This window comes from Ornithorhynchus anatinus, chromosome Y1 (genome assembly GCF_004115215.2).
Source record: "Ornithorhynchus anatinus isolate Pmale09 chromosome Y1, mOrnAna1.pri.v4, whole genome shotgun sequence".
Classification (NCBI taxonomy): domain Eukaryota; kingdom Metazoa; phylum Chordata; class Mammalia; order Monotremata; family Ornithorhynchidae; genus Ornithorhynchus; species Ornithorhynchus anatinus.
This window is the reverse complement of record NC_053175.1, coordinates 1,010,997-1,024,761: the sequence shown is the minus strand read 5'-3', so window position 1 is coordinate 1,024,761 and position 13,765 is coordinate 1,010,997. Positions and strand designations below refer to the sequence as shown.

General features: G+C 45.9%; 1 protein-coding gene across 3 annotated transcripts in view; it reads right to left on the bottom strand.

Moving 5' to 3' along the window:
• Window positions 1-13,765, bottom strand: part of LOC114808649 (mothers against decapentaplegic homolog 5-like) — a 64,377-nt gene that overhangs the window by 30,644 nt on the left and 19,968 nt on the right. The window lies entirely within an intron of this gene.

Here is a 13,765-nt window from a genome sequence, read left to right as displayed (position 1 = left end):
GATGGTAGTCAAAGCCGTGACAGTGAATGAGTTCACCGAGTGAGTATACATGCAGAACAGAAGAGGGCCAAGAACTGACCCTTGAGGAACTCCAATAGTTAAAGGATGGGAGGGGGAGGAGGCACCTGTGAAGGAGACCGAGAATGACCGGCCAGAAAGATAAGAATACCCTATGCTCTGGTGGGAATAGGCGTCCTTTCCAACTGACAATCATTAGACAGTTTTCAGTCACACTTCACATCTGTAAAGGGATATAATGTGACAACTTTCTTGGATTAATTTTCAGGCTTGGAGATAAAGGTGGATTTATGTAGTGCATTTCCTTCTAAAAGTCTAGGTCACTGTACAAATAGCTCCTAGATAGTAAACAGTTTAAAATGTCAACACAATGAAAAAGAGTAGGGATACTAGGGCTTGTAGAAAGACGATAGGAGGGGAAACTGGGAAGGGACATTGTTGAGGAGGAGAAGGAGCAATATAGGAAATTCAGCAGGCGTCTGTCTCAGGACATATGTTTTCAATATGTGTTTTGGACAGTGTTATTAAAGAATTAGGGGCTGTTCTTCTGACATGTATCTGTCTACATGGAATTTGAAGCAGTTTCAGGAGAAACAGTCTTCTTTCCTACTTAGAAAAGAGAAAGAGACTATATCCGTTCTGCTTAACCTGTATTTTCTCCAGTGCTTAGAACAGTACTCAACACAGAGTAAGCACTTAAATACCATAAAAAACCAAACAAAAAAACCAGTTGCATGCATAGATGGGACACAGTTGTTACCTGAGTTTCCCTTATCACAGGACTTGTCCTGAATATAATCCCTATGCAATAGAACCGATACTAAAGGCAATGACAGACAACAGGCAATTCATCAGAAAAGTCTTCTGCTGTGCCAAGACATTCAGGCCCCTATGGGGGTGCCCAAAGTGCTGAGGAAGATGGAGGTGGTGGTGGCTGCTGTCTGAGATGCCTCTCTGTAAGCTTCTTCCTGGACCAATGGTCCCTAGCTTTCTTACCCACCTTTCCTTCCCTGCTTTTCCCTCAATTGCCCTTCAGTGACACACCAGCAAGATCGTGTAGAAAGGTTCCCCAGCGTCGGCACCAAGGAGAAACTCCTTCACTCTCTAGAAGCTGCGGGAGCCGGGAGGGATGACAAGGAGCAAATCCCATTCTCACCCCCTCCACCCCTTACTCTATGGGTGCTGCTGGGAGACTGCAGTAGGTCAAACATGCAGTATCTGTCATTTACATTCCAAGCGCTTAATACAGTGCCCTGCACATAGTAAGCTCTCAATAAATACTATTGAATGAATGAATTTTCAGGGCACTTTATATCTGCAGTTTCACAAATCCATCATCTAAATTGCCATTTAATATCCTCTATATGATTATGCTGTGTACAATTTCATGACTTTTAATGGGAACAAGTTACTCCATGGCAATCAATTTTTGTGACCTGGAAAACATTCAGACACTGCAATTATCTTTTAAGGAAATGCATTTTCAGTTGCTTTTTGAGAACTGTAAAATCAATATAAGACTTAGGTCAGGTTAAGTGGTCAGGTTATTTTCCCTCTGTTGTAAATCCCTGTAAGTGTCATTTACAGAAAGTTAGTATTCCTGAAGGATAAAACTTTATTTCTTTGTCATAAGATGGGTAAGGCAGAATTTGCACCTTTCTTACAGAACACATTTTCGTGATTCCATTTTATCCTTCAGACTTAAGACAGAAAGTAATCCCTTAAATCTGCCTTTCAGAACCCTGTTTAAATTTGTGTACTGGATGTGAAAATGTGTAAGGGCAGGCAGATGGCAGAGGAGAGTCATGGATGATTCATGAACTGCTTACCCAGCCCCTACGGAACTGAGAATCGACTGCATTAAAATAGTGGAAAGGAACTTAACAGTTCAGCTGGCTTCAAAATGATAGAGTACCAGCAAGGGAAAATGTGAAGATATTGAGTTAGTGTAATGAGAATTATTATCAAAGCTTCTCTTCTTTCTAGGAAACTTACTGGAGAACTCTAAAAAGAGCATTCAATCTTAAAAAATTACTATACAGAACAGGAGGATACAACTTTGACCTTTTCCTTTCCCACTCTCTCCTCCTCCTCGCCCTTACGGAAACCTGGCTCACTCCTGAAGACACGGGTCTCCACCACTGCTCTCTCCAGTGGAGGCCTATCCTTCTCCCACTCCCCCAGACTCATTGGAAAGGGATGCGGTGTCGGCTTCCTTCTCCCACCTCATTGCCGCTTCCGCACTATCCCTACTCCCCATTCCCCTCCTTTGAAGCCCATATCATTCGCTTCTACCACCCCCTCCAGATACCTGTAGCCTTCATCTACCGCCCTCCCTGGACCCACCACTGACTTCTTCAACCACTTTGACCCCTTTCTCACCTTCCTTCTCTCCTTCTCTCTGCCCACTCTGATCCTCGGAGACTTCAACATCACCATGGATGTACCTGGTGACTACTCTGCCACCTGCCTGCTATCGCTCTCGACCCTGCCAACCTCCTGCTCCACCATACCTTGCCCACTCACCAACTCGGTCACACCTTCGATCTCGTCATCTACCACTGCACTATCTCCTCCCTCACCAACTCTGAAATCCCTTTCTCAGACCATTACCTTCTCACCTGCCTCCTCTCTCACACTCTCTCTCCCTGCATATCTGTACTACTCCCCCACAGAGACCTCCGCTCTCTTGATCCCATCCATCTCTCCAAAAGCATCTCTCCCCACCTTGCCCCCCGTCTTCTCTTTCCACTCTCGATGATCAGGTTACCACTCTCAACTCCACCCTCTCTACTCAAGTCTCTCGCCCCCCTTTCCCTCCGCCACTCTCACTCCACTAACCCCGGAGCCCTGGCTCACTGTCTCTGTCCTCCTCCTACACTCCTATGCTTGAGCTGCTGAGCGCTGCTGGTGAAGGTCCAAGCACCAAGCCAACCTTATGTATTGCAAATTTATCCTTTCCTGCCTTAATTATGCCCTCTCTTCAGCCAGGCAAAACTTGTTTTCTTCCCTCATTGACACCCATGCTCGTCACCACCGCCAACTGTTTGGACCTTTCATTCTCTCCTCAGGCCCCCATTCCTCCCCCTCCCCCATCCCTCACCCACAACGATCTGGCCACCTACTTCATCACGAAAATTAACACAATCAGGTCTGAGCTCCCCAAAGTCATCCCTCCCCCTCCTGCCTTCCCCCCCAACCCTCTCCCCTATTTTCCCATCTTTCCCTGCAGTATCCTCAGAGGAGATCTCCTCTCTCCTCGCAAGTGCCACCCCCTCCACCTGTGCCTCGGACCCCATTCCCGCTCACCTATAAAAACCATTGCCCCCTTCCCTCCTCCCCTTCTTAACTTCTATTTTGAACCGCTCACTCTCCAATGGCTTCTTCCCCTCTGTCTTCAAACATGCCCACGTCTCCCCCATCCTAAAAAAAAACCTCTCTCGACCCCACTTCCCCTTCCAGTTATCGCCCTATCTCCCTACTACCCTTCCTTTCCAAGCTCCTAGAATCCATCATTCAATTGTGCCTTAAATTATTATGATTATTCTATTTGTAAATATGTTCATGTCTCCTTCCCCCATTAGAATGTAAGCTCTTTGCAGATAAAGGAATGCTTGGCTTCACGGACTTCGACCTCTCCTGGTTCTCTTATCTTTCTGGCCGTTCATTCTCCGTCTCCTTCGCAGACTCCTCCTCCCCCTCCCATCCTCTAACTGAAGGAGTTCCTCAAGGGTCAGTTCTTGGCTCTCTTGTGTTCTCCATCTACACTCCCTCCCTTGGTGAACTCATTTACTCTCATGGCTTCAACTATCATCTCTATGCAGATGACACACAAATCTACATCTCCACCCCTGTTCTCTCCCCTTCCCTTCAGACTCGTATCTCCTCCTGCCTCCAGACGTCTCTACCTGGATGTCTGCCCGCCACCTAAAACTCAACATGTCCAAAACTGAGCTCCTTATCTTCCCTCCCAAGCCCTGTCCTCTTCCTGACTTCGCTATCACTGAGGATGGTACGACCATCCTTCCTGTCTCTCAAGACCGCAACCTCTGTGTCATCTTTGACTCGGCTCTCTCATTCACCCCACACATCCAATCTGTCACCAAAACCTGCCGGTCTCACCTTTATAATATCGCCAAGATCCACCCTTTCCTCTCCACCCAAATGGCTATCTTACTGGTAAAGAATCTCATGATATCCCAGCTGGATTACTCTGTCAACCTTCTCTCTGATCTCCTTTTCTCCTGTCTCTCCCCGCTCCAGTCTATTCTTCATTCTGCTGCCCGGCTCATCTTCCTGCAGAAACGCTCTGGGCATGATACTCCCCTTCTTAAAAACCTCCAGTGGTTTCCTATATACCTCCGCATGAAACAAAAACTTCTCACTCTAGGCTTCAAGGCTCTCCATCACCTTGCTCCCTCCTACCTCTCCTCCCTTCTTTCTACTCCCTAACCTGCATACTCTGCTCCTCTGCTGCCCACCTCCTCACCGTCCCCTGTTCTCGCCTATCCCGTCGACCCCTGGGCCACATCCTCCCACTGTCCTGGAATGCCCTCCCTCCTCACCTTTGCCAAACTAATTCTCTTCTTCTCTTTAAAGCCCTACTTAGAGCTCACGTCCTCTAAGAGGCCTTCCCAGACTGAGCTTCCCCTTTTCCCTCTGCTCCCTGTGCTGACCCTCTACCCACCCTTCACCTCCCCTCAGCTAAGCCCTCTTTTCCCGCCTTTCCCTCTGCTCCTCCCCCTCTCCCTTCCCCTCAACACTGTGCTCGACCGCTCAGTTGTATATATTTTCATTACCCTATTTATTTTGTTAATGAAATGTACATCACCTTGATTCTATTTATTGCTATTGTTTTAATGAGATGTTCATCCCTTGATTCTATTTATTGCTATTGTTTTTGTCTGTCTGTCTCTCACGATTAGACTGTAAGCCCATCAACGGGCAGGGACTGTCTCTATCTGTTGCTGATTTGTACATTCCAAGCGCTTAGTACAGTGCTCTGATCTCTCTGATCTCCCTTCCTCCTCTCTCGCCCCGCTCCAGTCTATTCTTCACTCCACTGCCCGGCTCATCTTCCTGCAGAAACGATCTGGGCATGTCACTCACCTTCTTCAACACCTCCAGTGTTTGCCTATCAACCTCCGCTCCAAACAAAAACTCCTCACTCTAGGCTTCAAGGCTCTCCATCACCTTGCCCCTTCCTACCTCTCCTCCCTGCTCTCTTTCTACTGCCCATCCCGCACGCTCCGCTCCTCTGCCGCCCACCTCCTCACCTCGGTCTCGCCTATCCCGCCGTCGACCCCTGGGCCACGTCCTCCCGCGGTCCTGGAATGCCCTCCCTCCTCCCCTCCACCAAACTAATTCTCTTCCCTTCTTCAAAACCCTACTTAAAACTCACCTCCTCCAAGAGGCCTTCCCAGACTGAGCTCCCCTTCTTCCTCTATCCCCCTTCACCTCTCCGCAGCTTAACCCTCTTTTCCCCCCATTTGCCTCTGCTCCTCCCCCTCTCCCTTCCCATCCCCTCAGCACTGTACTCGTCTGCTCAATTGTATATATTTTCATTACCCTATTTATTTTGTTAATGAAATGTACATCGCCTTGATTCTATTTAGTTGCCATTATTTTTACAAGATGCTCTTCCCCTTGACTCTATTTATTGCCATCGTTCTTGTCTGTCTGCCTCCCCCGATTAGACTGTAAGCCCGCCAAACGGCAGGGACTGTCTCCATCTGTTGCCGACTTGTTCATTCCAAGCGCTTAGTACAGTGCTCTCACATAGTCAGCGCTCAATAAATACTATTGAATGAATGAATGAAAGTGCTCTGCACATAGTAAGCGCTCAATAAATACTACTGAATGAATGAACTTTGCAGATGAAGTGTGTGCTTTTGAAGCCTATTTTGATCATTCAAGACTGTGTACTTGAAGCCCTGGCCACTATTTAACTGGAATGTACAGCAGGAAGAGGAACTGGGTCCTAATCCCAGCTCCACCACTTTTCTGCTGTGTGACCTTGCACATGCCACCACTTCTCTGTGGCTCAGTTACCTCATCTGTAAAATGGGAATTAAAACCGCGAGCCCCATATGGAATAAGGACTGGGTCCGACCTGATTATCTTCTTTCTACCCTAGTGCTTGTGTATGGTGCCTGGCACATAGGAAGCACTTAATGATTACCATTAATTTTTTTTTAAGAAGAAAGGAAGTAAGAAAGGTTACTTCTAACTGCTGGGAGGGCAGGCTCTGGGAAAGGGGATCCAGGCAAAGGGGAAGGACCTCCTGGGAAAAAAGTGATTTTAGCCAATGGGACCACTAGAGTTTGGACAGTTTAGACTGTAGGCTTTTTTCCTCACCTTATTCTCCTTCGCCCCCACTGAATCTTCTTCTCCTCCCTCTCCACAATTAAAGAGGCTTGTGCTCACTTGGTCTGGAAACTCAACACTGGATAAAATCAGGCTGGGGGTCTACTTACAGCTAATTGCAGTCCCATCTCCTTGCACATCCTTGGCCCCTCACCACTAAAGCCAAGTGAAGGAAAAGTACTTCACTGCCTCCCCTGTCACTTGGGGTCCTCGTCCCCTCAGGCCCCGGGTGTGGGCTGCAGGTGATCAAAGTTGCTGCTGCATGTTTTGGCCATATCCCTATGAAATCCCCCCATGGCAAAGCAAGCCACGTTACTTCCTCAGGAACCGGAGCTCTGAGCCACTGAGGAAATTCCATCCCGTCCTGCCCTCGACCACCCTGGTGGCAAAAGGAAATACCTTATTATTATTATTATTATTATTATTAATAGTAATAACAGTATTTATAGAGCACTTACTGTATGCAAAACACTGCACTTAGCCTTGGGAGAGTACAATGTAACATCAAAACATTCCCCGCCCACAAAGAGTTCACAGTCTAGCTGGGGGGACAGACATTAATATCAACAGATAAATAAATTACAGATATGTACATATATGTCCTGGGGAAGGGAGAGAGGATGAATGAAGGAGCAAGTATGAGCAGCGCAGATGGGAGTGGAAGAAGAGGAGAGGAGGGCTCAGTCATGGAAAGTTTCCTGGAGGAGATGTGCCTTCAGTGAGGCTTTGAAGTGGGGGGACAGCAGTTATCTCTGAAGGATGGAGGGCATTCCAGGCCAGAGGTAAGATGTGGGCGGGAAGTCGGCAGTGAGATAGAGGAGATCGAAGTACAGTGAGGTTTGCACCAGAGGAGTGTAGTATGCGGGCTGGGCTGTAGTTACGAGAGCACCTGCCATCAATCAATGGTATTTACTCAGTACCCAGAACTGTACCTTCTGTCCATGCAGCAGGAAACTTCCAAAAAATCTGGGGAACGTTGGTTGCTAGGGATTACAGGCATTGATCAGTTGTATTCACTGAGCACTTCCTTATGTGCAGAGCACTGTACTAAACCCTTTTTCATGGTATTTGTTAAGCGCTTACACTCTGTCAAACTCTCTTGAGTTTGAGTTTGAGTCTGTACTGAGGCAGGTACAAGTTAAGTCTTTGAAGTTTTTGGAAGGGCACAGCACAGGAGAGTTTGTAGACACATTCCCTTCCCATGAACTCACTGTCTAGAAGGGGAGACAGATATTAATATACTTAAATTATGGACATGTACACAAGTGCTGTAGGGCTGAGGGAGGGGTGAATAAAGAGTGCAAATCCTAGTGTAAAGACAGTGCAGAAGGAAGTAGGAGAAAAGGAAATAAAGGCTTAGCCAGAAAAGGCCTCTTGGAGATGTGTTTTTAATAAGGTTTTGAAGGTGGGAAGCATGACTGTCTGATGGAAATGAAAAGGGATAGTGTTCCAGGACAGAGGCAGGAGGGGGGCAACAAGTTGGAGAGACAGACGAGATTGAAATACATTGACTAAGGTTGGCAGCAAAGGAATAAAGTATGCAGGTTAAGTTGGAGTAGTAAAAACAGCAAGGTAAGGTAAGAGTACAATATAACATCAAAACATTCCCTGCCTACAAAGAGTTCACAGTCTAGCGGGGGGGACGGACAGACAGGAAGCAGCATGACCTAGTAGCTGGAGCACAGGCCTGAGAGTCAGAAAGACCTGGGTTCTAAACTGAGCTCTCCCACCTGTCTGCAGCTTTGGGCACTTAACTTCTCTGTTCCTCAGTTCCCTCATCTGTAAAATGGGGATTAACGACCGCGAGAGCCCCACGTGGTTCAGGGATTGTGTCCAACCTGATTAGCTGGCATCTACCCAGAGCTCAGAACAGTGCCTGGCACATAGTAAGCGCTTAACAAATATCATTATTAGCATTATCATTAAAGCCAATGGTAAGAGCTAAGAAAATGTCTTTAGACTCTGAGCCATGGAGAGCCTGAAATTCCACCTACTAGCCACATCATCCTACTAAATTTTATTTTCATTTTGTGTATTCGTCCATGTGTTTTACCCAGTTTTAGGACTTTATTGTTTCAACATTTCTAATGTGTCTGTCTCCAGTCCCTTGTCCCAACTGAGACTGTGAGCTCACCTGAATAGTTATTCCAAATGGCTCACTGCAGTGCTCTGCACAGTCTGCTTAATATTATTAGTACAATTACTATTGGTAGCTTCAATTAGCCCTGGGATCCCTCCCCATAAAGAAAAGATTAATTACTCGCTTCCTCTCACTAAATCTATCAGACTGTCCTTATCTGTCCTAATCTTGCTTGACCTTATAGCTGCCTTCAACCATGTTTTTCAGTTCTCTTATTACCTCTCTGGTCTATCCCTTCCGGCTTTTCCCTTGCCCTTAATAAGCTCCCTGACGGGTGTCTTCTCATTCAATAGTATTTATTGAGTGCTTACTATGTGCAGAGCACTGTACTAAGCGCTTGGAAGGTACAATTCGGCAACAGATAGAGATAATCCCTGCCCAATAGCGGGCTCAGTTTTCTCATAGTCCTGATCCCATCCTTTTTCACCTGAACTCTACCTTTCTGGTACCTACCAACTCTGGAGATGGCTCCCAAATTTCCCTCCCTCTCTGCAATGTCACATTTTCTCCTGCCTGCACTAGATCTCCACATGGAAGCGCTGCTGTCACCTCAAGCTCAATATACCTCAAACTGAACTCATTTTCCCTCCCACTGCAGTTGACATCTCTGCTCTCCTGGGATCTGAGGCCTGAATCTTTGGTATTATTTTTGATGCCTCCCTCTTTTAATCCCCTATTCGATCATCAATGAAATCTCATCAGTTTTTCCTCCACATTTTCAGGATCTGTGTCTTACCCTGAATCAGGCCTCCTCCCTGATGTACTCATCTCTTTTACTCTATTAAGATCACTTTCTAAAATGTCATTCTGTACACCACTTCCTTAATACTTTATATGGTTGCATATTTCTTTTTGCATTGGGCAGAAACTCTTGGCCACTGGCTTTAAAACACTCAATCAGCTCTCTTCCATACTTATCCACTGTCCTCTCACCGCAGCCCAGTTAGCAACCTTCACTCCTCTCAAATAAACATGCTCACTGGGCCTTCTGTGTTTCTCTTTTGCTGAATCTCTCCTACCAGGGTAAAACTGCGGCACTCTTCATAGATGACCTTGTGAAGCATCATAGCTCAGTGAAAAGAGCATGGGCTTGGGAGTCAGAGGACATGGGTTCTAAATCCGGCTCTGCCACTTGTCTGTGTGCCTTGCGCATGATATTTAACTGCTCTGTGCCTCAGTTTTCTCATCTGGAAAATGGGGATTAAGACGGTGAGCCCCATGTGGGACAACCAGATTACCTTGTATATAACCCAGTGCTTAGAACAGTGCGAGGCACATAGTAAGTGCTTAACAAATATCATTATTACTATTATTATTATTGTTGTGGAAAGAACGTGGGGGTGGGAGACAGAAGAACTTGGCAGCCCCTCTTGGCTGCAGTGATCTTGGGCGAGTATAGCAACTCTTCTGTGACTCGGTTTCCTCATCTGTAAGAATGGGGAGTAAAATACCTGTTCTTCCTCCCCATTAGACTGAGCACCTTGCATGATAAAGGGACTGTGATCACCAAGTAAGTAACCCAGAGCTTAGCACAGCACTAGGTAAATAAAATCCGAACAAATATCATGCATTCATTAACTGTATTTCTTGAGTGTTTACTGTGTGCAGCGCACTATACTATTTGGGAAAGTACCATAAAACAATAAACAGACATTCCCTGCCCACAACAAGCTTACAGTCTAGAGTAATTTTTCTTATTATTATTATTACATTACATTATTATTGCAGTATGAAACTCTTCCCTTCTTCTCCTGAAATCAAATCTCCTCCCGGAGGCTTTCCCTGATTAATTTCTAATCTTCCACCCTCCCTCGTAACTGCCACTTCATCCCTTCCAAGTCAACCAATCATTCAGGTACTCTCAACCCTTCCCACAGCATTTCCATATACTGCTCACATAACCTGGTATTTTCAACATTACTTCCAGTACATTTTATTCTGCTCCTCCTTCCTCCTATCAATATTTTATTTTAGTTTCTGCTTCCTTTACTAGCTTGTAAGGTCCCTGAGGTCAGGAACAAGGTTTAGCTATTCTAGTATACTCTCCCAAACACTTTATAGTATCCTGCACACAGCAGGCACTCAGTAATCTGACTGATCATCACCCATCATGGTTATTTATTGAGCACTTACTGTTTGCACAACACTTTACTAAGTGCTTCCAAGGAGCTTGCAGTCTAGAAGGATTGATAGGATGGCTGTGGTCAGAAACTTGATTAAATCTACCTTGGTAGATTTTAAGGGCTAAGAATCAGATAAGCGCCAATCTTGCAAATAGTTTCCAGGTTTTATTCTATTTTTCTCCCATTCTGTGCCTCCCAAATCTGCAAAAATACACAAAGGCGGGTATCCAGATGCTTATGGATGGATGGTGGGTGGGGTTCTTTTCTACCTTGGCTCCCTTTTCTGAAAAGCTATGCTAGAGTTATCTTGCCCCTTTAGCTAGTTCACCCTCACCCCTCCTGCTCAGAGTGATCATTCAGGGGATTTCCTGCCCTCTGTTCATTATGTGACACTGCCTCAGTTGGGCAATCTCTCCCCTCTCCAGATAGCAACTCCACCTGGGAATTTTGTTTTCCAGAGAATCTTTGCTGCCCCTCTCCAGGCTGCAGTGCCCCCGTGCTAGGAGGGAGGAGACATCAAAGCTTGGCCACCTTAGGATGGGGAACAGGGCCAGGGGAACCCATAAAAGCAAGCACTCATGTGTGTTTGGCCTGTGCAAGCATGTTTTCCAGCATGGCCCTGAGAGTCAGAGTTTTCCAGCAGGGCCTGACTTTTTAATCCTAGCTTTGTCACCTGCCTGAAGTATCTTTTCAATGCCTCAGTTTCTCCAGCTATAAAATGGAGATTACATATCTGTTCTCCTTCCTTCTTAGGCTGAGCCTGGTGAGGGACAGGGACTATGTCCAACCTGATTTATCTTTTAATCTATTCCAGTAATTAGTACCATTTAGATTAGGATCCCCCTGAGGGCCAGGCACCATTTCTAATTCCCACTTGTGCATTCTCTCTCAGCTCTTAGTACAGTGCTCTGCACACAGTGAGTGCTTAATAAATACTATAATTATTACTAAAATGCTTAGCACACACAACAAATACCATCATTATTATTGTCATTATTATTATTTCGGACTGCTCCAATTTGGACCAGGAGGAATGCATTAGTAGCAGTCCTGGGTTTTTGTCCTTTTGGTTTTATCCCTTTCAGGGCTGTAGATGGGCAATTTAGCTATGGTATACTGTTGGCCTTAACTGTGTGCCAGCTATTTAAAACACGTGCAATTCTTCCCCATTAAATTATATATAAAATATTTTTGCAAGTCTCCATTAAATCCATTCCTCTGCATCTGGATGAACCTGTGCTTATGTGGGAGGGAAGAATACATTATTTATTAGCGGTGTGCTCTGAGCTTCCAGGATCAGCTATTTCTCTGTGAAACTATTGGGCTTGGGGACCGTAGGCCCACCGCATTTAACATGTTCACCCTTTTCCCTAAGTGCCCTTCTCCACGGTGGTGAGGCGCTGGGTATGGAGCAGAGAGCCTGGTGACGCATACACTGGCTACATCAGCACACATCATTTTACCTTCCTCCCTCAGCAAGTGCTACTGAGCCTCCTGAAACAGCTGCCAGAAGAGGAAAGAGAGGGGCGAGTCTCTATTGGACTCAAGAGGGCCACTGGCACCACAGAAGTGGGAGGGGAGAATGCAGACAATGGTCAGAAACTCTTTTCTCCCTAAGCCGCACTAAGTCACCCTTTGGGGTTTCCGTTCTCAACTGGTTATCTTGCTATTTTGGGAAACTTTAATGTCATTCATTTGTATTTATCGAGCTCTTACCGTGTGCAAAGCACTGTACTAAGTGCTTGGCAGAATACACTACACAACAATAAACAGACACATTCTCTGCCCACAACGAATTTACATGAGTTTATGCTCTGCACCACCCCTTTCCTCTTCGCTTGCTTGAAAGCAGAAGTGAGTGGTGGGGGCCCATTCCATTATATATTTACAAAATACTCCGGACTGGTTTCGATGACAGATAGGTCAAGCTGAATCGACAGTGATCAAAACTACAGCTCTTCCTCCAAGGGAGTCACTGCAGTGCAGCTGTCCCGGAAACCGAATTGGGAGGAGTCCAGCAGGCTTAGATACCCATTTGCTTTCCATTTCACTTTTGAGGGGTTGCTAATTAATGCTGATTTTTAAATTTATAAAACTTGACTTCAATCCAAATGAAAAAACAAACCCAACTAAAATCAAATTTGAAAATTTGACCTATCCATAGGGGCAGATGGTAAGGAATTGTGACAGAGGAATCAGCTCAGCCGAGCAGCTGGCGAGGGCAGCAGGAATTTCCCTCTTTGAGCACTATTGGAGTTTGGTTGAAAAATGCCAGAGGCCAAACTCAGAGGTCAAAGTTGAGGCACAGCAAGAACTGGAAAAGGAAACCTGCACTGCCTCCCTCAATTTTAAATTAGGAGAATTCAACCTCCAGGATTACTGTTCCAGCTCTACTGAATTTCCACAACACTTAGTTAGCATCGGAACATTTATTTCTTAAACGCAAGCTTTAAAGACTCCGATTCACAGAAATGTCCTGTCCTTTGACAGTTTGCAAACAAAACCCCAACAAGACCAATGAGTACAGCATTAAGAAACAGCACATGCGTCGGCCTCACTTTTCTCCATTTCCTATTCCCCTGCCACCAAGCTATGAGTCTATCTTGCCTTTGACGTTGGCAGAAATTCATATTTAGAGATTAATTATTTAAACCAGACTCTCCTGCCATTAATGATCATAGAAGGGATTGTGGATGCCTGCCCCAAGCATTTAATAATTGCTTCCTACTGCTGCACACTACCTTAGCCCCAGATTTGGAAGTGCACCTAGGTCAGAGGTGAGCAAAACCCAATTTGCTGGCTGTATTTCACCAGTCAAGTCATTTAATATGGCCTCCGGGCAGAAACGGGGGACAGTCTTCTGGTGGGCGGCTGCCCCCAGTATCAGGTAGGTGCAGGAGTTTGGGGACAGTAAGTCCATGGAGGGACTGGAATCGGGAACAAGATGCTCTGCAAAGAGTGGGCTACAATCCCACAGCTGTAATTTTAGCTGGGTCTTCGGTGCCTGCAGCTGCCCAGCCACATACACAATGTAGAGAGTGGCCCCTGAACCTGATCTATTTAGGATGGTAGCTTCAAAGCAGTAGAAAAGAAATGTTCCCTGCCAAAGCTCACAACT